The sequence below is a fragment of the Strigops habroptila genome, chromosome W (genome assembly GCF_004027225.2).
Source record: "Strigops habroptila isolate Jane chromosome W, bStrHab1.2.pri, whole genome shotgun sequence".
Taxonomy (NCBI): Eukaryota; Metazoa; Chordata; class Aves; order Psittaciformes; family Psittacidae; genus Strigops; species Strigops habroptila.
In genome coordinates, this window is record NC_044301.2 from 23,060,496 (window position 1) to 23,082,737 (window position 22,242).

Here is a 22,242-nt window from a genome sequence, read left to right on the forward strand (position 1 = left end):
CTGCCGGCTCCTGGGCAAGTCCTGTCGAGGACTTGAGGCTCCCTCGGTCGCTCTTGCTGCTCCGAGCTGAGGCTCCGGGACGCTGTGCTTCCCCCCGCTCCGGTGTTAAAGGCATCCTCTCTGGAGATACTCACCTCGGCAAATTACTTTCTAAGAGACTGTCCTATGAATGATTCTCATAAATCCAAACACATTTCTTTCTTGAGGCAACAGAAAGCTTAGCTATATGACAAAGTGAGGTTAAGAAAGTATTAATGTGAGAAAGTACCACATTCGTTTCAGTGTAATGTAATATGAAGATACTTGTTAACAACTACTGTTTCTTTCTTCCAGTGCAGAAAATTAGGTGCTGGCCATAGAGTCAAGTAAAGCTGAAATAGCATGAAAAGAGAGACATGAAGTCCTTTGGACAGTCTTTTTTCCCCCTATATCACCTTTCAGGTGATATAAATCCTTAGTGAATCAAAAAACATCTAGGAAAGTATTGGGAAATTAAGAGTGATATTACTTAAGACCTGCATTGGATGACAGAAGTGACAAAGTATAATCCACAGACATTGCATGAAGTATCTGTTAATTCTATTGTAACCAAAACTTCTGCTAAAGATGTGCCTTTCTTCTACCAGTAAAGTCATGACTGTTAAAATGCCTGAACTGATCTCCACTTATAGATTAGGAATAAGGTTGCAGTTTCAATGTTGTCAGTCACAGAAACAGAATAATAATTTGTGATGTTGAGTTCCATGGCACGCAGCCATTGTAACCAACGGCACAATTCTAATGACAGACCCATATCAGCCGGAATCCAGCTCCTCAGTGTCCTCTGCTCTTTCTGTGTTAATCACACGAATCCCTCAAAACTTTTTTTTAATTTGTTAAATTAGTGCTATCTGCAGTCATTGACTTCAACTCAGGTCTAGGTTCGTTACTGAGATGAGTATTATGTGTCACTGTATCAATATCACCACAGCAACTGAGACTGTAGTAAACCAGAAACCATTACTTCTCAATGATCCATCCAAATTTGGTTCATGATGGTAGGTAGCAAGGAGAAGATGCTACCATTATGTGTCTTCCTAGAATATGGTTGTCTTAGTCTTCACAAATCAATTACAGGGATTTTTTGGCAAATTTCAGAGAGGTCAAGAGCTAAACAAATATTTTATCAGCATGACTCCACAATGTTTGTGATCTATCAAAATCAGGCTTCAAAAACTCTAGCCCAATAACAGCACAGGCAAATATTCCTGTTTATCACTATTTGCCACTTGCTGAAGAAACATTGCTATGAATAGCTACATGTTATTTTCGGTGTGAAAGGAACCTATTCATTTGAAAAACAAAGACAAAACAACAGGTGCTTGTCGCTCAAATAAACAAACATAAAACCTCTTGTTAGTAGTAATTCATTACTGGCTGCAACAAAACCACAGAACTACTTAAGTTGTAAGCAAACATATCAGGGCTGTACATAAAAGCCAGTTTCTACTGGCAACATGATATGACTTGCAGACAAGTGAGAAAATAAAGCTGCTATAAATCTAAGGTTCCAAAAACTTAGAAATGAGAAATTTTCAAAAGTAAAAGGAAGAATTAGTCATTTCATTTTCATTACGAAGAGACTGAAATGGAGTATTCAGCTTTCTTTTCTGTCATGGGCCACAGGAAAAGAAAAAACCAAATTAACTGTTTTGATGAAAAAGAGTGGGTTTAGGTAGAAACAGTACAAATCTGCCTCCTAGCTTTAGGGAGGTAATGTATAATAACAAGATTTAGAATTTGGCTTGGCAATTTATTTGCCTCATTAGCAACACAGGAACCACCTATGTCCTTAATAATCACTAACAACCAGCATTTATGCTTCTTCTCCAAGAATCATAGAACAGTTAGGGTTGGAAAGGACCTTAAGATCATCTAGTTCCAACCCCCCTGCCATGGGAAGGGACATCTCACACTAAACTATGTCACCCAAGACTCCGTCCAACCTGGCCTTGAACACTGCCAGGGATGGAGCATTCACAACTTCCTTGGGCAACCCATTCCAGTGCCTCATCACCCTCACTGTAAAGAACTTCTTCCTTATCTCAAACCTAAACTTCCCCTGTTTAAGTTTGAACCCATTACCCCTTGTCCTATCACTACAGTCCCTAATGAAGAGTCCCTCTCTGGCATCCTCGTAGACCCCCTTCAGATATTTGAAGGCTGCTATGAGGTCTCCACACAGCCTTCTCTTCTCCAGGCTGAACAGCCCCAACTTTCTCAGCCTGTCTTCATATGGGAGGTGATCAAGCCCCCTTATCATCCTCGTGGCCCTCCTCTGGACTCGCTCCAACAGCTCCATGTCTTTTTTATGCTGAGGACACCAGAACTGTACACAATACTCCAAGTGAGGTCTCACAAGAGCAGAGTAGAGGGGCAGGATCACCTCCTTCGACCTGCTGGTCACACTTCTTTTGATGCAGCCCAGGATATGGTTGGCTTTCTGGGCTGCAAGCGCACACTGCCGGCTCATGTTAAGCTTCTCATCAACCAACACCCCCAAGTCCTTCTCTGCAGGGCTGCTCTGAATCTCTTCTCTGCCCAACCTGTAGCTGTGCCTGGGACTGCCCCAAGCCAGGTGTAGGACCTTGCACTTGGCTTGGTTGAACTTCATAAGGTTGGCATCAGCCCTCCTCACAAGCGTGTCAAGGTCCCTCTGGACGGCATCCCTTCCCTCTAGCGTATCAAATGAACCACACAACTTGGTGTCATCAGCAAATTGCTGAGGGTGTATTCAATCCCACTGTCCATGTTGCCGACAAAGATATCCAAATACCAATCCTTGAGGGACACCACTTGTTACTGGTCTCCAATTGGACATCGAGCCATTGACCACAATTCTTTGCGTGTGGCCATCCAGCCAGTTATTTATCCACCGAGTGGTCCATCCATCAAATTGATGTCTCTCCAATTTAGAGACAAGGATGTCATGCGGGACAGTGTCAAACGCTTTGCACAAGTCCAGGTAGATGACGTCAACTGCTCTGCCCCTGTCCATAAGTTCTGTAGCCCCATCATAGAAGGCCACCAAATTGGTCAGGCAGGATTTCCCCTTAGTGAAGCCATGTTGGCTGTCACCAACCACCTTGTTGTTTTTCATGTGCCTTAGCATGTTTTCCAGGAGAATCTGCTCCAAGATTTTGCCAGGCACAGAGGTGAGACTGACTGGTCTGTAGTTCCCCAGGTCTTCCATTTTCCCCTTCTTGATAATGGGGGTTATACTTCCCATTTTCCAGTCGTTGGGGACTTCACCTGACTGCCATGATTTTTCAAATATGATGGACAGTGGCTTAGCAACTTCATTCGCCAGCTCCTTCTGGACCCGTGGATGGATTTCATCAGGTCCCATGGACTTGTGCATGTTCAGGTTCTTAAGATGGTCTCAAACCTGATCCTCTCCTACAGTGAGCCTAAGGTCTTCATTCTCACAGTCCCCGCATCTGCCTTCCAAGGCTTGGGCGGTGTGGTCAGAGCACTTGCCGGTGAAGACTGAGGCAAAGAAGTCATTGAGAACCTCAGCCTTCTCCAAATCCAGGGAAGCCAGTTCTCCTGTTAGCTTCCAGAGAAGGCCCACATTATCTCTAGTCTGTCTTTTATTTGCAACATACCTATAGAAGCCCTTCCTGTTATCTTTCACATCCCTTGCCAGACTCAATTCTAATTGGGCCTTAGCTTTCCTGACCTGGTCCCTAGCTTCCCGGACAATGTTCCTGTATTCTTCCCAGGCTGCTTGTCCTCGCTTCCACCTTCTATAAGCTTCTTTTTTCCCCTCTAAGTTTCCTCAGCAGCTCCTTATCCCTCCATGGAGGTCTCCTGGCCCTCCTGCTGCATTTCCTTCTAGGCGGGATGCAACACTCCTGAGCTTGGAGCAGGTGATCCTTGAATATCAACCAGCAGTCTTGGGCCCCCCTGCCCTCTAGGGCTTTATCCCATGGAACCTTACTAAGCTGGTTCCTGAAGAGGCCGAAGTCTGCTCTCTTGAAGTCCAGGGCAATGAGCTTGCTGCTTGCTCGTCTCACTGTCCTGAGGATCTCAAACTCAACCATCTCATGATCGCTAGAGCCAAGGCTGCCCTGGAGCATCACATTCCCAGCCAGCCCCTCCCTGTTGCTGAGTATGAGGTCAAGCATGGCACCTCTCCTTGTCGGCTCCTCTTCAAAAAGAAATCATGTGTTACATCTGTGACAGTTACTTACTGAATATTATAGAATCATAGAATCATAGAATAGTAAGGGTTGGAAAGGACCTTAAGATCATCTAGTTCCAACCCCCCTGCTATGGGCAGGGACACCTTGCCCTAAACCATGTGGTCCAAGGCTCTGTCCAACCTGGCCTTGAACACCGCCAGGCATGGAGCATCCACAACCTCCCTGGGCAACCCATTCCAGTGCTTCACCACCCTCACTGTAAAGAACTTCTTCCTTATATCTAATCTAAACTTCCCCTGTTTAAGTCTGAACCCGTTACCCCTTGTCCTACCACTACAGTCCCTAAGGAAGAGTCCCTCCCCAGCACCCTCGTAGGCCCCCTTCAGATAACTGGAAGGCTGCTATGAGGTCTCCACGCAGCCTTCTCTTCTCCAGGCTGAACAGCCCCAACTCTCTCAGCCTGTCTTCATACGGGAGGTGCTCCAGCCCCCTTATCATCCTCGTGGCCCTCCTCTGGACTTGCTCCAACAGCTCCATGTCCTTTTTATGTTGAGGACACCAGAACTGTACACAATACTCCAAGTGAGGTCTCACGAGAGAAGAGTAGAGGGGCAGGATCACCTCCTTTGACCTGCTGGTCACGCTTCTTTTGACGCAGCCCAGGATACGGTTGGCTTTCTGGGCTGCAAGTGCACACTGCTGGCTCATGTTAAGCTTCTCATCAACCAACACCCTCAAGTCCTTTTCTGCAGGGCTGCTCTGAATCTCTGCCCAACCTGTAGCTGTGCCTGGGAGTGCCCCAACCCAGGTGTAGGACTTTACACTTGGCTTGGTTAAACTTCATATGGTTGGCATCAGCCCACCTCACAAGCATGTCAAGGTCCCTCTGGATGGCATCCCTTCCCTCCAGCGTATCAACCGAACCACACAGCTTGGTGTCGTCGTCAAACTTGCTGAGGGTGCACTCAATCCCACTGTCCATGTTGCCGACAAAGATGTTGAACAGGACCGGTCCCAACACCGATCCCTGAGGGACACCACTCGTTACAGGTTTCCAACTGGACATCGAGCCATTTACCACAACTCTTTGTGTGCGGCCATCGAGCCAGTTCTTTATCCACCGAGTGGTCCATCTATCAAATTGATGTCTCTCCAATTTAGAGGAGACAAGGATGTCATGCGGGACAGTGTCGAACGCTTTGCACAAGTCCAGGTAGATGACGTCAACTGCTCTGCCCTTGTCCATCAGTTCCGTGGCTCCATCATAGAAGGCCACCAAATTGGTCAGGCAGGATTTCCCTTAGTGAAGCCATGTTGGCTGTCACTAACCACCTTGTTGTTTTTCATGTGCCTTAGCGTGTTTTCCAGGAGAAACTGTTCCAAGTTTTTGCCAGGCACAGAGGTGAGGCTGACCGGTCTGTAGTTTCCCGGGTCTTCCACCTTCCCCTTCTTGAAAATGGGGGTTATATTACCCTTCTTCCAGTCATCGGGAACTTCACCTGACTGCCAGGATTTTTCGAATATGATGGACAGAACACCTTATCTTAGTGTCAATCACAAAGAAACAAAATTACTTTCCATCCAGTCAAAGTTTTAGCATTTTTTCTAAAAGCATGATGTTTTTCCAGAGTTCCATTTCCAAAGTGATTAAATCTGACAAAATTGTACAGCAACACTGCCACATAAGTGATTGTACTCAAGCGTCCAGCATTTCTTAAAGTAAAGCATAATAAAGCAAGAGAGATACAAATTTTTATTTGCATCTGGACAGATCCATATGCCAGGATGAACCTCAAGAAATTAAGCAAGTTTTTATTTCCAAGAAAGGTTACCCTACAGTCGCATTAGCACTTCCTATTCTTAAAAAATAAGAAAAAAAGAACTTCACATACAAAGAGAGAAGAATTTTCTATATCTCTGGGATTAACTAATTAGAATTTCAAGTTTGGTATAAGCAAGAATTTTAGATATATAGCTACTGAAGTTAAAGAAATCGTAACATCTTTTATATACTGCACTACTTAGAAAACTGGTGCTATGACCACCTGTATCTGACAATTAATTACAAAAACTTGCATACGCGTTTGCAGAGTTATGCAAAACCAGACGGTAAAAAGCATGAATACTTAAAATTAAGTATCAAAGCTCATACTTGAGGTCCAAATTGTCATATAACTCACAGAAGTGGACTGTTCTCCCAACATCGTTCAAATGTAGCAAAACTGAGGAGGGAATACATACACTTCCATAAGTTCCCAGCCAGTGGGGCTAGAAGGGACAGTTTCTAGTGAAATCTTAAAAATTACAACAAATAAATTATTTCAAGATGAATTTAGAATTTCATGAGTCTTGCCCATGACCAAGATGATGCTTTTCTTACAAAATCCTACCCCACTTCTCCGGTAAAGGGAAGGTGTCCTGGGTTCAGCAGTAGCAGTCATTTTTTTCCTTCTTAGTACCTGCTGCAGTGCTGTGTTTTCAACTTTAGTCTGGGAACAGTCAGGATCAAGCTGCTAAGATTGAAGTAGCTCAGATGGACTTAGACTAGCAACATAAGGGTGAATTATTTTTAGCCTGGTGGGCCCATGACACCTCAGGCCATCAAGGCAGAGATGCAACATATAGATGGGCTCGTGATCGAGAGGTGGACTTAACAATGGACACTATTGCCCAGGTTATTCACGAATGTGAAACACGTGCTGCAATTAAGCAAGCCAAGCAGCTGGGATCACTTGCTAGGGAAGGAGGAATTGACAAAGCGATTGCAAACGAGAAATGAGACCTCAGCCTTTCGAGGTGGCTCTTGGCAGCTGTGAAGGAAATGTTTCCCTACAAGGATGATGTGTCGCTCAGCTAACTGGACCATGATAGAAGCATCCGGTCCCTGAGGGAATCAGCCATTCTAGAGATGATCTATTGTAGGCCGAATACCGGGAATGCATCCATCGATCCAGATGAAACCGAATGTACACGACTCATGTGGCAGAAACTTACATGGAGTGCACCATCATCATATGCTCACCTCCACCACTCTGGGGTTTGAAGAGAAGATATGTGCTGTCATGATCATCAGCGGAGAATAAAGTCATGGGAAAAGCTGACAGCAGCAGCACTGTCCTCAGGTTACCATCGACTGACCCTGACTTCCCTCTGATCATCACCCCAACAAAGAATGAACTTTGACGAAACCAGACAAGCTCAGCAGTGACCACACAAGTTCGGCGGTGTCGTCAGCAGGCAACAATCCAACACTACACACCGTCCCTCCTGCCCTGAAAGACTATTACAAGAGATGGAGCCTGACATCATGGACTGGATGAATTCAGCAACTTTATAGGGATTGGTCCATGGACTAAGGAATGATATCTTTCTCTTTGTGTGTGGGTATGGGCGTATATATATATATATGAGACAAAAGCGATGGTATATTGAGAAATGTGGGATCTGAGCATGACATAAATGGTATGGAATAAGGGGTGGATACTGTCCTGGGTTCAGCTGTAGCTGTCATTTTTTCTCCTTCTTAGTAGCTGGTGCAGTGCTGTTTTTGACTTTAGTCTGGGAACAGTGCTGATAACACTGATGCTTTTAGTTGTCGCTAAGTAATGTTTACTCCGACCAAGGACTTTCTCAGTCTCATGCTTTGCCAGGGAGGAGGGGAAGCCGGGAGGAAGCAGAGACAGGACACCTGACCCAAACTAGCCAAAGGGTATTCCATACCATGGCACATCATGCCCAGTATATAAACTGGGGGGAGTCACCCAGAAGGCCCAGATCGCTGCTCTGGTCAGGCTGGGTATGGGTCGGCGGGTGGTGAGCAATTGTATCCTCTCCCCTTGTTATTTCCCTTATCATTATTGTTATTAGTGGTAGCAGTAGTGGTTTTGTATTATACCTTAGTTACTGGACTGTTCTTATCTCAACCCGTGGGAGTTACATTTTTTCGATTCTCCTCCCCATCCCTCTGGGAGCAGGGAGAGGAAGAAGAGGGGGAGTGAGCCAGCGGCTGTGTGGTTCTGAGTTACCGGGTGGGCTTAAACCATGACAGAAGGGGGGGGAAGGAAAGGGAAAAAAAAACCCAACAAACAGAAGCAAGACAGACTACCCACCTATCTCAGCCTATCACAAAGTATTTCCAGCCTACATCCTTCCTCTACTGATTGCTTGAATGTTTACACTCTGCTGGGCTTGTCATCTAAAATAATCTTGTTTATTACTTGGTAGAAGTATACACAAATATCTTTCAAACATCATCTGTTGCAGTGTTGTTAGTTTTAGGAGGTGGAAAGGAAAAAAAAAAAAGAGACAAGACATGGAAGATATTAGGAAACAAGGTCCTGCTGTAGTCTGAGGGAAGTAGCATCTCTGACCTGCAAGTCCTACTACTGCGACACAGAAAAAATGAAAATGACTGTGTCTTGCCTCAGCAAACTTTACATATGCTTTCCCATTTTTTCTTCAGCTCCGTCTGTTCTGACGATGACTGGAGGGGGCAGAGGGGACAGGCAGCATTTCCTCACGAAGGGACGCCTTCACTGCCTGATTTTTCCTGCCCTCGGGCACAGGCCACAACTCCCGCTTGCGTCCAGCGGCCATTTTACGTACAGAGGCCGAACCGACGAGGGCTATAGGGCTGCTTTTTAGGAAAATGGTGAGGCACCCTGCCTCTTCCCACGAGCACTAGGCTGCGAGGGAGAGAAGGACGGAGGAAGGGAGCCAGCCTCACGGGTCTGAAACACCCGCCTCAGGAGCGCGGCCCCAGGCCGCGCCCCCCTCAGCGTGGGGCAGCCCCGACACCACCAGCCCAGCTCCTCAGGGACACCCACGCTCCAGGACATGGTTCCGCATCCCTCTGAGCGGCTCTAGCACCACTATCCTAGTACCGCTGTGACGCCAGAAAAAGATAAACATTCCCCATACTCACAACTCCCCACCAGCCTTATATTTCCTCTCAGCGTTCTGTTACCAACAGCCGCTGTTGCCAACCGAGCGCTTCCGGCCACTGTGCCGTGTGCCAGCCGCGCTGCCCGCTGGGGGCCGTAGTCGGGCTGGTGTCGGCGGGCGCTGCTCGAAGCAGCCGCGGGAGGACAGCTGAGGTGGCAGTATGAAGAAGATAGCAGGGGAGCGGAAAAATTGAAGGTACCTTCTCTTTGCTTCCTGCTCCCGCTTAGCCTGGAGGAGCATGTCCGTGCCAAGCCCTCGTTACCGCAGCTATTGCGCGGCTTGTGGGGCTGCTGGGGGCTCCCATGCTGGAGCGCTAGAAGCCCTATGTGAGGGAGGCTCTAAGGCCGCTGTGGAGTTAATTGTGGAAGGGAAGTGACCCCAGCACTGGACTACCTGCCGCGGTATGGCCGTAGGCGGGGGACCGCAGGGGGCTGCGAGGCGGCTGCTGAGGCGTCCCCTTAGGGGCCGGGCAGGGCGGGAGCAGTGGCTCCCGGGGCTAGACCCGGCTGACGCCCCGTCCCTCCCTCGCCGCTCTCCAGTCGCCGTGGTGAAGCGGGTCCTGTGTGCCCAGTGTCACCGGGGCCGGGAGCAGGGGCTGCGGGCCAGTGAGCTCCGTTCAGGTGGAGATCTGCCTGCTCGGGGCCGGGCTGCGGGGCTACAAGTAACTTACAAACCTTAGATTCCCTGTTCCTGCGAAAGAGGGGAGCCTAGTGCAGCTTTAACAGTACTAGTAATGAAGATTTTTACTGTCTGGGCAAGATACTTCAATTTAAACGCGAGTTCTACGGCGTTATATGAAAAAAAAATTAGACGAGCAAATATATGTTTGTGAAGTCATTCTCAGTGAGATGATGCATTATGTAACTGTGCTTTATTTCCAAATTTAAAAGTACTCTACACCAAGCCTAACCTAAATAAACACTCTTAAGTCTGTTTCAGCACCCTAGCTTCATAATGTTTTTTCCTGATTATGTGTTTAGATGCAATGGTGTTAAGTGCTTACGCTGAAGATGCAATTACATAGCTGGTGTAAGCAAAGGCACTGCTGGGTGTTTTGTTTTTGCAGGTGCTTTTGCATTTTACAATGTTTGACAGCAGCTCTTGATGGTTGTACTTCTGCTGGTTTGGTTTACAAAACAGTAGTACAGAGAAGCAAAAAGTTACTTGTTTGAAAGCATAACATTGATGTTAATGACAGGAACGCTAATTCACATTATAAATTTAGAAAAAGCTCTCTAAGATGTTAATCTGGTTCACCTGTGTTTGCATACTGAGCACACTGGGTTTGATACTGCTATTAATTTACTATTTAACATTAGAAGTTATTTCACTATAGGGGCAGGGAGAAGGTCTGTTTTAAGTTTGCAACTAAATATTTAAATAGAAAAATAACTTTAAAGCCTGTTCACAGTAGTAAGATTCCTAACTCTTTAAGGACAACCTGGTCATTTTGTAAGTAGCCTTTCTGCTTTCCCTCATTGCTAAAGGACAGTAACTTCAGTGTTTCATTTGTGTTCTGCTCTTTCTTTATATGTGAAAACACATGCAGATGTAAGCTGTCCCATCCAATCCAATGGAATTACATTGCAGAAAGAAAAATATACCTTTTTTAGCCTGTATGTCTATGCTATTCCTCCAAGGGCTTTTGTCTTTGCAATAGATCTCAAACACATTTGGGAATCATTTGCATCAAGAGATAATTGCCATTGATAAGCTAATTGCTCAGGGACCTGTGTGAGGGAGTAAGAATTGTGAATTACACTGGCAAAGGCTGTAGGAGGACATGGCACTGGAAAAGGTATCAGAGAAGTAGTGCATAAGAAAAATTCAAGGATGCTGGAGTGAGAGAGTACTGTCTTAGGTGTGCAAAGAGAAGGATGAAAATTAAGATGAGGTCCTTAGAATTTAAAGGTATGAATACTTATAGGGTGCCTTAGGGGGATGTTGTAAGTTGGGTACTACTTGAGAGAAGTGTATTGGAAGCGAGTCAAAAGGAGCCTGTAGAACATCTTGGAATAAAGGATGCTGAAGAAGAAGGCGGCAATGGGAAGATGAGGGGTTATACAAGAAGGAATGTGTGCTTTCTTTTCACAGATGAATCCTTGTACTGGTATTACTTTACACAACTTAATTAGTAAGGTAATTTCTGGGCTCCTGGCACTCTGCCAAGTTGTCCCTCAGCCCCTAGGTTTAACCATTTGTCATTGTTAAAGCCCAGCAGGTAACTCAGAACCACGCAGCCGCTCGCTCACTCCCCCCCTTCTTCCTCCCCCTGCTCCCGGAGGGATGGGGAGGAGAATCAAAAGAAGGTAACTCCCACGGGTTGAGATAAGAGCAGTCCCATAACTAAGGTATAATACAAAACCAATACTGCTACCACCAATGATAATAATGATTAGTGAAATAACAAGGGGAGAAGATAGAATTCCTCACCACCCGCTGACCGATACCCAGCCTGACCCGAGCAGTGATCTCGCCTTCTGGGTAACTCCCCCCAATTTATATACTGGGCATAACGTGCCATAGTATGGAATACCCCTTTGGCTAGTTTGGGTCAGGTGTCCTGTCTCTGCTTCCTCCTGGCTTCCCCTCCTCCCTGGCAGAGCATGAGACTGAGAAAATCCTTGGTCAGAGTAAACATTACTTAGCAACAACTAAAAACATCAGTGTTATCAGCATTGTTCCCAGGCTGAAAGTTAAAACACACAGCACTGCACCAGCTACTAAGAAGGAGAAAAATGACTGCTATAGCTGAACCCAGGACAGTATCCACCCCTTATTCCATACCATTCACGTCATGCTCAGATCCCACATTTCTCAATATACCATCACTTTTGTCCCATATATACACATATATATACACCCACACCCACACCAAAGAGAAAGATATCATTCCCTAGTCCATGGACCAATCCCTATGAAATTGCTGAACTCATCCAGTCCATGATGTCAGGCTCCATCTCTTGTAATAGTCTTTCAGGGCAGGAAGGATGGTGTGTAGTGTTGGGTTGTTGCCTGCTGATGACACTGCCAAACTCGTCTCGTCACTGCTGAGCTCGTCTGGTTTCCTAAAAATTCATTCTTTGTTGAGGTGATGATCGGAGGGAAGTCAGGGTCAGTTGCTGGTGACCTGAAGATATCTAGCTGGTGGGCTATAAAAGTGTTCTATAGCAGGCAACAGCATCCAATTGAGTTCATTGGCTGTTTTCCCCCAAAATCAAATCCCCTTGAGGTACACATCGGACTTCCCCATCTTCCCGCATTACCCACCAAGTATATCCAGGTCCCTGAGCAAAAGCAACCCCATGAGTGGGTTTGCCTTTACCTGAAGCAGGAATGACCCAGACTGTCTTCCCCAACAAATTCTTCATTTGTGCCACAGGAACTTTATTCCTGTCTACAGTACGTAAAAGTTCTGATTGGGCTGGGCCAGCCCTGTTGGCAGATCCCCTACTGTTGACCAACCAGGTGGCTTTTGGCAAATGTGTATCCCAATGTTTGAAAGTCCCACCACCCATTGCTCTCAGTGTAGTTTTTAACAGCCCATTGTACCATTCGATTTTCCCAGAGGCTGGTGCATGGTGGGGGATGTGATATACCCACTCAATGCCATGCTCTTTGGCCCAAGTGTCTATGAGGTTGTTCCGGAAATGAGTCCCATTGTCTGACTCAATTCTCTCTGGGGTGCCGTGTTGCCACAAGACTTGTTTCTCAAGGCCCAGGATAGTGTTCCGGGCAGCAGCGTGGGGCACAGAATATGTTTCCAGCCGTCCGGTGGTTGCTTCCACCAATATAAGTACATAGTGCTTGCCTTGGGGGGTCGGTGGGAGTGTGATATAGTCAATCTGCCAGGCCTCCCCATACTTGTACTTCAGCCATCGTCCTCCATACCAGAGAGGCTTTAACCGTTTGGCTTGCTTAATTGCAGCATGTTTCACATTCATGAATAACCTGGGCAATAGTGTCCATTGTTAAGTCCACCCCTCGATCACGAGCCCATCTATATGTCGCATCTCTGCCTTGATGGCCTGAGGTGTCATGGGCCCACCAGGCTAAAAACAATTCACCCTTATGTTGCCAATCTAAGTCCATCTGAGCCACTTCAATCTTAGCAGCTTTATCCACTTGCTGGTTGTTCTGGTGTTCCTCAGTGGCCCGACTCTTGGGTACATGAGCATCTACGTGGCGTACCTTCACCACCAGGTTCTGCACCCGAGCAGGGATATCTTGCCACAGTGCAGCAGCCCAGATGGGTTTACTTCTGCGTTGCCAGTTGCTCTGCTTCCATTGCTGCAACCACCCCCACAGGGCATTTGCCACCATCCATGAGTCAGTATAGAGATAAAGTACTGGCCATTTTTCTCATTCAGCAATGTCCAAGGCCAGCTGGATGGCTTTCACCTCTGCAAACTGACTAGATTCACCCTCTCCTTCAGCAGTTTCTGCACCTTGTCGTAGGAGAATCCATAAAGCTGCCTTCCATCTCCGATGCTTTCCCACAATACGGCAGGACCCATCAGTAAACAAGGCATATTGCTTTTCACTCTCTGACAGTTCATTATATGGTGGGGCCTCTTCAGCACGCGTCACCTCCTCTTCTGGTGACATCCCAAAATCTTTGCCCTCTGGCCAGTCCATGATGACTTCTAGAATTCCTGGACGACTGGGATTTCCTATTCGAGCTCATTGTGTAATTAGTGCGGCCCACTTACTCCATGTAGCATCAGTTGCATGATGTGTAGAGGAGACCCTGCCTTTGAACATCCAGCCCAGCACAGGCAACCGGGGTGCCAGGAGGAGCTGCGCTTCAGTGCCAATCACTTCTGAGGCAGCTCGAACCCCTTCATAGGCTGCCAGTATCTCTTTTTCAGTGGGAGTGTAGGTGGCCTCGGATCCTTTATATCCCTAACTGCAAAAGCCAAGGGGTCGACCTCGATTCTCCCTTGGAGCTTTCTGCCAGAGGCTCCAGGTAGGACCATTCTCCCCAGCTGCGGTATAGAGCACATTTTTCACATCTGGCCCTGTCTGGACTGGTCCAAGGGCTACTGCATGAACTATTTCTCGTTTAATTTGTTCAAAGGCTTGTTGTTGCTCAGGGCCCCATTTGAAATCATTCTTCTTCCAGGTCACGTGATAGAGAGGGCTTACCATCGAACTGTAATTTGGGATGTGCATTCTCCAGAACCCCACAACACCTAAGAAAGCTTTTGTTTCTTTCTTGTTAGTTGGAGGAGACGTTGCTGTTATCTTGTTGATCACGTCTGTGGGGATCTGGCGACGTCCATCTGGCCATTTTATTCCCCACAATTGACTCTCCTGTGCATGTCCTTACTCCGTTTTATGGCAAAACCGGCCTTCAGCAGGATTTGGATTATCTTCCTCCTTTTCTCAAAAACTACTTCCGCTGTATTACCCCACACGATGATGTCATCAATGTATTGCAAGTGTTCTGGAGCTTGCCCCTGTTCCAGTGCAGTCTGGATCAATCCATGGCAGATGGTAGGGCTGTGTTTCCACCCCTGGGGCAGTCAATTCCAAGTGTACTGGATGCCCCTCCAGGTAAAAGCAAACTGTGGCCTGCATTCTGCTGCCAAAGGGATTGAGAAAAATGCATTGGCAATGTCAATTGTGGCATCCCACTTGGCTGCCTTTGACTCCAGTTCATATTGAAGTTCTAGCATGTCCGGTACGGCAGCACTCAATGGTGGTGTGACTTCGTTCAGGCCACGATAGTCTACTGTTCATCTCCACTCTCCATTAGACTTTTGCACTGGCCATATGGGGCTATTAAAGGGTGAGCGGGTCCTGCTGATCACTCCTTGGCTCTCCAGTCTGCGGATCAGCTTATGGATGGGAATCAAGGAGTCTCGGTGCGATATTGCCACCGGTGCACTGTTGTGGTCGCAATTGGCACTTGTTGTTCTTCGACCTCCAGCAACCCCACAACAGAAGGATCCTCTGAGAGACCAGGCAAGGTGGACAGCTGCTTAATTTCCTCTGTCTCCAAGGCAGCGATGCCAAAAGCCCATCTATACCCTTTTGGGTCTTTGAAGTACCCTCTCCTGAGATAGTCTATGCCAAGGATGCATGGAGCCCCTGGACCAGTCACAATGGGGTGCTTTTGCCACTTCCTCCCAGTCAGGCTGATTTCAGCCTCCAGTACAGTCAACTCTTGGGATCCTCCTGTCACTCCAGAAATACAAATGGGTTTCACCCCTTGATAGCTTGATGGCTTCAGGGTACACTGTGCACTGGTATCTAGTAGAGCTTTATAATCCTGTGGTACTGATGGGCCAGGCCATCTGATCCACACAGTCCAGTAAACCCGTTTATCCCTGTCCTCCACCTGGCTGGAGGCAGGGCCCCTCTAATAGTGATCATAAACTTCTCCACTTCTGTCTTGTAGAAAGGGATTAGTATTCCTTATCACAGGAGCTGGAGTAAAATCAGCTTTTCCACTCCATCTGGGAAACTGCTCACCAGAGACTGGAGCAGCAGCTTTCCTGGGAGGATCATCCTTGACCATTGTTCTCCTCTTCAGTTCACGCACCCGTTGCTCCAGAGCTGAAGTAGGTTTTCCATCCCACTTTCTCATGTCTTCTCCGTGATCCCGCAGGTAAAACCATAGGGTGGCCCATGGCGTGTACCTCCTCTATTTTCTCTCTCGAGCAGTAGGGCGCCTTCTGTTAATAGCTGAGACTTGGGTTGGTACATGTGGGGAGCTGGATAGATGGGATAAATTGTCTCTCACTTGTTTGAACTCCTGGGACAGTTTTTCCACAGCTGAAATGATGGAAGGGGTGAGATTGTCTTCGAACTCTCGGAGATGATTAATCAGTTCATCCACTTTTGGTGATACTCCATCATTCCAGGTCACTGATGCCAATGTGTGGGCATATGATGATGGTGCACTCCGTGTAAGTTTCCGCCACATGGGTCGTGTACATTAGAATTCATCTGGATCTACAGATGTGTTCCTGGCATCCGGCCTACGATAGATCATGTCTGGAATGGCTGATTCCCTCAGGGACTAGATGCCTTTCTCTATCGTGGTCCAGTTGGCTGAGCGACTCGTAATATTGTCTTTGTAGGGAAACCTTTCCTTCGCAGCTGCCAGGAGCCGCCTCCAAAGGCTGAGGGCTTGCTTCTCTTTTGCAATGGCTTTGTCAATTCCTCCTTCCCTAGCAAGTGATCCCAGCTGCTTGGCTTCCCTACCTTCTACTTTGTGACCGTCGGCCCCATTGTCCCAGCATCGGAGCAACCAGGTGACAATGTGCTCCCCTGGAAGACGGGTGATATCTTTTCGCATATTCCGCAGCTCGGTTGAGGTCCGGGGTCGAGAAATGACCTCTTCTTCTTCTTCCTCTTCCTCTGACCCACGTAGTAGTAACTCTTGTTCAGATGCTGTTGCATGTAGTAATGGCATTGGGTCTTCATCTTTCTTCATTGCAGGGGTTGCTCTTTGTGCCTCTCGTCTGCTTTTGCTTACAGGGGCAACAGACATTGTCACAAACTGGCCATTTGGTTTAGCTGCAGTGTTTGTCACTGTGGTTGGAGTGGCTGCAGTGTCTGCCACTAGGATTGGAGTGGCTGCAATGTCTTTTGCCGGCGTTTGAGTAGCTGCTGTGCTTGTCACTGGGGTTGGTGTAGCTGCTGTACTTGGAGTAGCTGCGTTGTCTGTTGTGGTCAGGGTCTGAGTAGCTGCTGTGCTTGTAGTTGGAGTAGCTGTATTGTCTGTTGCTTTGCCATCAGATCCAGAGACATTTTTTTCCCTATGAAGGTGCTGGATAGTGTTGAGCAGGGCTCTGTAGGCGTAGGCCAAGCCCTAGCACGTTGCCATGATTTGTCCCTCTCTAGTATAACCAGGACGACAGCACACCTCGTTTAAGTGTTTTACTAGTTATTCCGGATGTTGCATTTGTTCAGTGGTGAAGTTCCAAAGCACTGGAGGGGCCCACTGGCCTGGATACTTGCCCATACTATCCCACACACCCTGCCGCTCATGACAGTCCAGCCTCAGGGAAAATTTCCTGGTGGTCCTCCTATATCATCATCTAACCCTAGACCAGATTTGAGCCCAATACTGCTTAACTTTCGAGATCAGACGAAATAGGGTGTTCCCAGGGTGGGATGGCCGTGGGTAAAACACACTCCGTATGTGTGCCAACCTGCTGATCCCCAGCAAAATCAGCAGGCAGGTTTCAAGGGTATTCAAAGGCCATCCAAAACCTTCAGAACTCTCAACTGCTGTTGCAAATAGGCTGGTGGGGGAACGGGGGTTGTAAGGGAATGCCTCCTTTGTAAGTTGACCCCCTGAGGAGAAAAAAAAAAGATATGCAATTGCTAAAATATTTCATTATATACCTCCCAAAGTATAGAGGTGATGGCCATGCTGGAAGCACAAACCAGACCAATTTCATGATCAATGAGTCTATTGTATTACAAGTCATTACCATGAAGTACAGTGAAACAAGAACCTTAGCCCAGGCCCCCCAGCCGATAAACACTAAAACAGCAAATAGTGGCTGTAAGTAAGGTACAACGTGCTGAAAATCTGAGATCAAGCGCAACAAGTCTGAGAGCCAAATAATCACCATTGTGACGAGTAGTAACAATGAATGCTTATCACAAATATGATTAGACACACTCTGGTCAGATCTGTCGTTATCTCAACCCTTCGTGCCCCACGTTGGTGCCACAAAGAACTGTCGTGGTTTGAGCCCAGCCGGTAACTCGGAACCACGCAGCCCCTCGCTCACTCCCCCCCTTCTTCCTCCCCCCGCTCCCGGAGGGATGGGGAGGAGAATCAAAAGAATGTAACTCCCACGGGTTGAGATAAGAGCAGTCCTGTAACTAAGGTATAATACAAAACCACTACTGCTGCCACCAATGATAATAATGATTAGTGAAATAACAAGGGGAGAGGATACAATTGCTCACCACCAGCCGACCGATACACAGCCCGACCCGAGCAGTGATCTCGCCTTCCGGGTAACTCCCCCCAGTTTATATACTGGGCATGACGTGCCATGGTATGGAATACCCCTTTGGCTTGTTTTAGTCAGGTGTCCTGTCTCTGCTTCCTCCTGGCTTCCCCTCCTCCCTGGCAGAGCATGAGACTGAGAAAGTCCTTGGTTGGAATAAACATTACTTAGCAACAACTAAAAACATCGGTGTTATCAGCGTTGTTCCCAGGCTGAAAGTTAAAAAACACAGCCCTGCACCAGCTACTAAGAAGGGGAAAAATGACTGTTATAGCTGAACGCAGTACGCCATTGTTCACTTATGTTGCCCACCTAAGAAAAGCTGAAGGCAAAGGAAGTGTGTATTTATTGTAGTAGTTCTGCCAAGACTTCCATTTACGTCGTGATCAAAATTTTTCATAGCAAACCAAGTATTAGTGAGGTTAACCTGACCTCTTCTGAAGAGCCATTTATGAAGCCTACTAATGAGAGGGAAGTGGTTGGATAGAGTAGCTGGTTTGGATTATCTATCTCCTGGCAACATCTTTCTTCTGGGGAATTAAATCCTGAATAAAAGTTCTTGTTTTGCTCTAACTGTATACGGTTAAATGCTGTCTGTCAGAAGCCTGATGATTGGCTTTTGCTTTAAAATTATGCATTATGTTTCTTGTATGTGATAAGCTGTTATCCTTCTCTCAAATTTTCTTGTGTATATCAAGTTTTGATTTATTCTGTTATAGAACATTCCTGTTCCAAGTACACGTGGTAGAAATTCTTTAGAGTGCAGTGCTGTTATACAGCAATTTCTACTTTGCATATAACTCAATTGTATTGGGTAAGATTGACTCTGTAGCAGAAATGAAATTCTTTATGCTAGTATTTGTTGTTCTGAGCCCAAGAGGAGGAGGACACAAATTCATTCCTGGGAAGAGGGTCTGAGAAAAGTTGAGAAACAATAACCATAAGTTAATTACTCAGCTGTCTTAAATACCATGTTGGGGATGCTGGTGTTCTGTGGAATATTTCTCCGAGTCTGAACTGGACAGCGAAACAGAATTATCCTGAAGTTTGTAAAGACATCTTTAGAGATGTTGCATGTCATCAGCTTTGCTGGTCTTCCCCATAGTAAATATTACTTCTGTGCATAAAACCAGAGCTGTTAGAGTAAATGTTGCTCATTAGCTGGGAAGGCATTTTAATGAAACAGTCCACTGGGGGTGTGTTTCATTTGTGTGCTTTTGTTTTAACTTAGAATTCAGTTTTAATTAGTACATTTCATAGTTATTTTGATATTTATTTTTTTTCTTTACACTGTTGGTCAGAGTTTTGGTCATCTTGCAGTAAACTTTTTCTGGGTGAAAAAAAGGTACCACATAAAGTAAAACCAAACAAAGCTCTTATTTAGTTGTTTATTTAGACTATTTTCTCCTTTTAAACTTAGGAAGAAAGCTGTTTTGCTTTTAGAATGTTTATTATCTTGATTAATATTCACAGGTTAAAGTTAATCTTTAATGTAAGACTGTTCTCAAGATTTACTTAGTCAAAGTTGGCTTGTTTCAAGTAAGTTTCAGTGTGACAGATGCCAAGTTTTACTAAGTACCTTTATATGCTTCCACTTGCCACTCTGTGTATTAAGACCCTGTGTCATTACTGTGTGAAAGACAAGATGCTCAGCTAGTCTGCAGTATTACTTTCTTTTACTTTAAAAGGATTACATTGATGGGTCTTTGGAATAGACCACTAAGCCCAGTTCACAACTACCTTATGTAGCTGTTTATGCTAATTCGCATTGCTGTGTAGCCAGAACTGACTACAGAGAATGTATTCCACAGGTATTACCATTATGCTTGTACAGCTCCCAGCACATCCGGGACCCCAATCCAATGAAGTTAGTGCTACACAAATAATAAATGTGTCAATATGCACATATCTGAATATTCACAAGGGCTTTTACAAAGATATTCGTGTGCAATTTAACATTTGTGAGACATGTTAGACAGTGGCAAGGAAATATAAAGCTTTAAATAACACAAAGCTTTGCATGTATTTTATTTACAAGGAGGAAAAGGGAATATACCATGTTCTGGCTGAGATTTCAATGAAAGTCTTATTTTCTGCATCATTCTCATTCTGCTGGCTGGAAAGTAATATATATTTATGAGATAAAATAGGTTGCCTCAACATATTAATACTGTAGGAAAAATAGGCAAGTATTTTGAGAGCAGGGGAATGATTTTAGGATTAATGCTGAAAAATGTCACCCATACTGTGTAATGAAGTATATAAACTTTAACATTGCCTTATCACAGTTTGTTCAAATGTTAATTTCTTGTTTCCCATTATTGTTCAGCCTCTTAAAATATGAAAACACACAAAATTTATTAGTAGAAGGTTTAAATAGATTCTTTTAGAAGTTGTATTTAGGAAAATTAAAGTTAACGAAACAACTGGGATGCAGTTAAATAAGTTTCTTGTCATGTCATGTTTCTGCTCAGGTAAATGGTGTGCAGGTTTTACCAGACTCAGCAGCCAATATGCCAGTAGCAACTTTTGTGGTAATCACATTATTGGCCCTTCCCATTATTAATGAGACAATAATTATGAAACAGTGTTGATAGTCACATAACACATGATTTGTATATTGGAAATGGTCAGGTAGAAGCCTTGCATATGCAGAATAAAATACAAGAAAGTATGAGTGGCAAATGTTCCTTACTTTTAAATTCATCACATTCCTTCTGCTTAAATTGCCTCAGCTGCTGACGCTGGAACCATTACAGTAATGGACTCGGCAAATGAAGAACCAAGACATACACACTTAATTAGTGGAGGGGTAATTTTCTCTTCATCTGTAATAGCAGTGGTGCTGTCATGGTTTAAGCCCAGCTGGTAACTCAGAACCACACAGCTGCTCGCTCACTCCCGCCTTTCTTCCTCCCCCTGCTCCCAGAGGGATGGGGAGGAGAATCAAAAGAATGTAAATCCCACGGGTTGAGATAAGAACAATCCATTAACTAAGGTATAATACAAAACCACTACTGCTACCACTAGTAATAATAATGATAAGGGAAATAACAAGAGGAGAGAATACAATAGCTCCCCCCGGTTTATATACTGGGCATGACGTGCCGTGATATGGAATACCCCTTTGGCCAGTTTGGGTCAGGTGTCCTGTCTCTGCTTCCTCCTGGCTTCCCCTCCTCCCTGGCAGAGCATGAGACTGAGAAAGTCCTTGGTCGGAGTAAACATTACTTAGCAACAACTGAAAACATGGGTGTGTTATCAGCATTGTTCTCAGGCTGAAAGTCAAAACCACAGCACTGCACCAGCTACTAAGAAGGGGAAAAAATGACTGCTATAGCTGAACCCAGGACAGGTGCCTAGTATTCATCAGACCATCAGGATACTAATCCTCTGTAATATTACTTGTTATAATTGAAAATGTGTTAATCCAAATCAATCTGTGTCCTGACTTTCTACTTACTGTTGAATGCAGACTATTAGATGGTTTGGTTTTTTGTGATTTAAGGCCTTTATATTGAAAATAGTAGGAGCTTCCTTTGCAAGAGTGTGTGCTTAATCTTAGCTATGGCCCAGGGTTGTCTTTTCTTTTTAAGTGGGTGACGTTCTAAGTTAAGTATAGTGTGTCTATCTTGCTGCTCTGAATTATATTGGTACTTAAGGCTCTGTAGATTTATTAAACATGTTGTTTTACATTCAGTCTCTTGGTTTTGCTGTAAATAAGAACAGATATGTGCTTCACATATTAGAATCTTCTAAGGTCTTGGAGCTAAGGATGCGAGGAGCATGGATGCTGAAAATACTAAGTCATGTTTTGCTGATTGTGGTCTGTAAGGCTATTGTGTATGAGAGTAATGTAAGACAATTCAAATGCCAGGGGTCTAAAGGTCTTCAGTTTACTTTGATCCTAGTGATGCACTACATGAGACAGTACTATGGGAGCTGTGCATATTCCATATCCAAATATGCACTTTTGGGAAGGCTCCTCCTTTTCTTTATGTTGTTTCCCCTCCTCCTTTGCCTCATCTATTTTTTTCATAGTCTTGTATATTAAGATTACAAGCTCATGTCTGTTACTTGTATAGCCTCTCACCAACTAAAATTTTGGCTCGGTTGCATGCCACAAG

At 45.5% G+C, this 22,242-nt stretch overlaps 1 long non-coding RNA gene across 1 annotated transcript; it reads right to left on the reverse strand.

The window, feature by feature from the left end:
* Positions 1-311: 311 nt before the first annotated feature.
* LOC115618953 lies at positions 312-18,493 on the reverse strand. The gene is made up of 3 exons (XR_003994874.1): positions 18,415-18,493; positions 8,716-8,717; positions 312-322 (listed from the first exon to the last, which is right to left on the reverse strand). It is a non-coding gene; the product is annotated as an uncharacterized LOC115618953 (long non-coding RNA).
* Between the last annotated feature and the right edge of the window lie 3,749 nt (positions 18,494-22,242).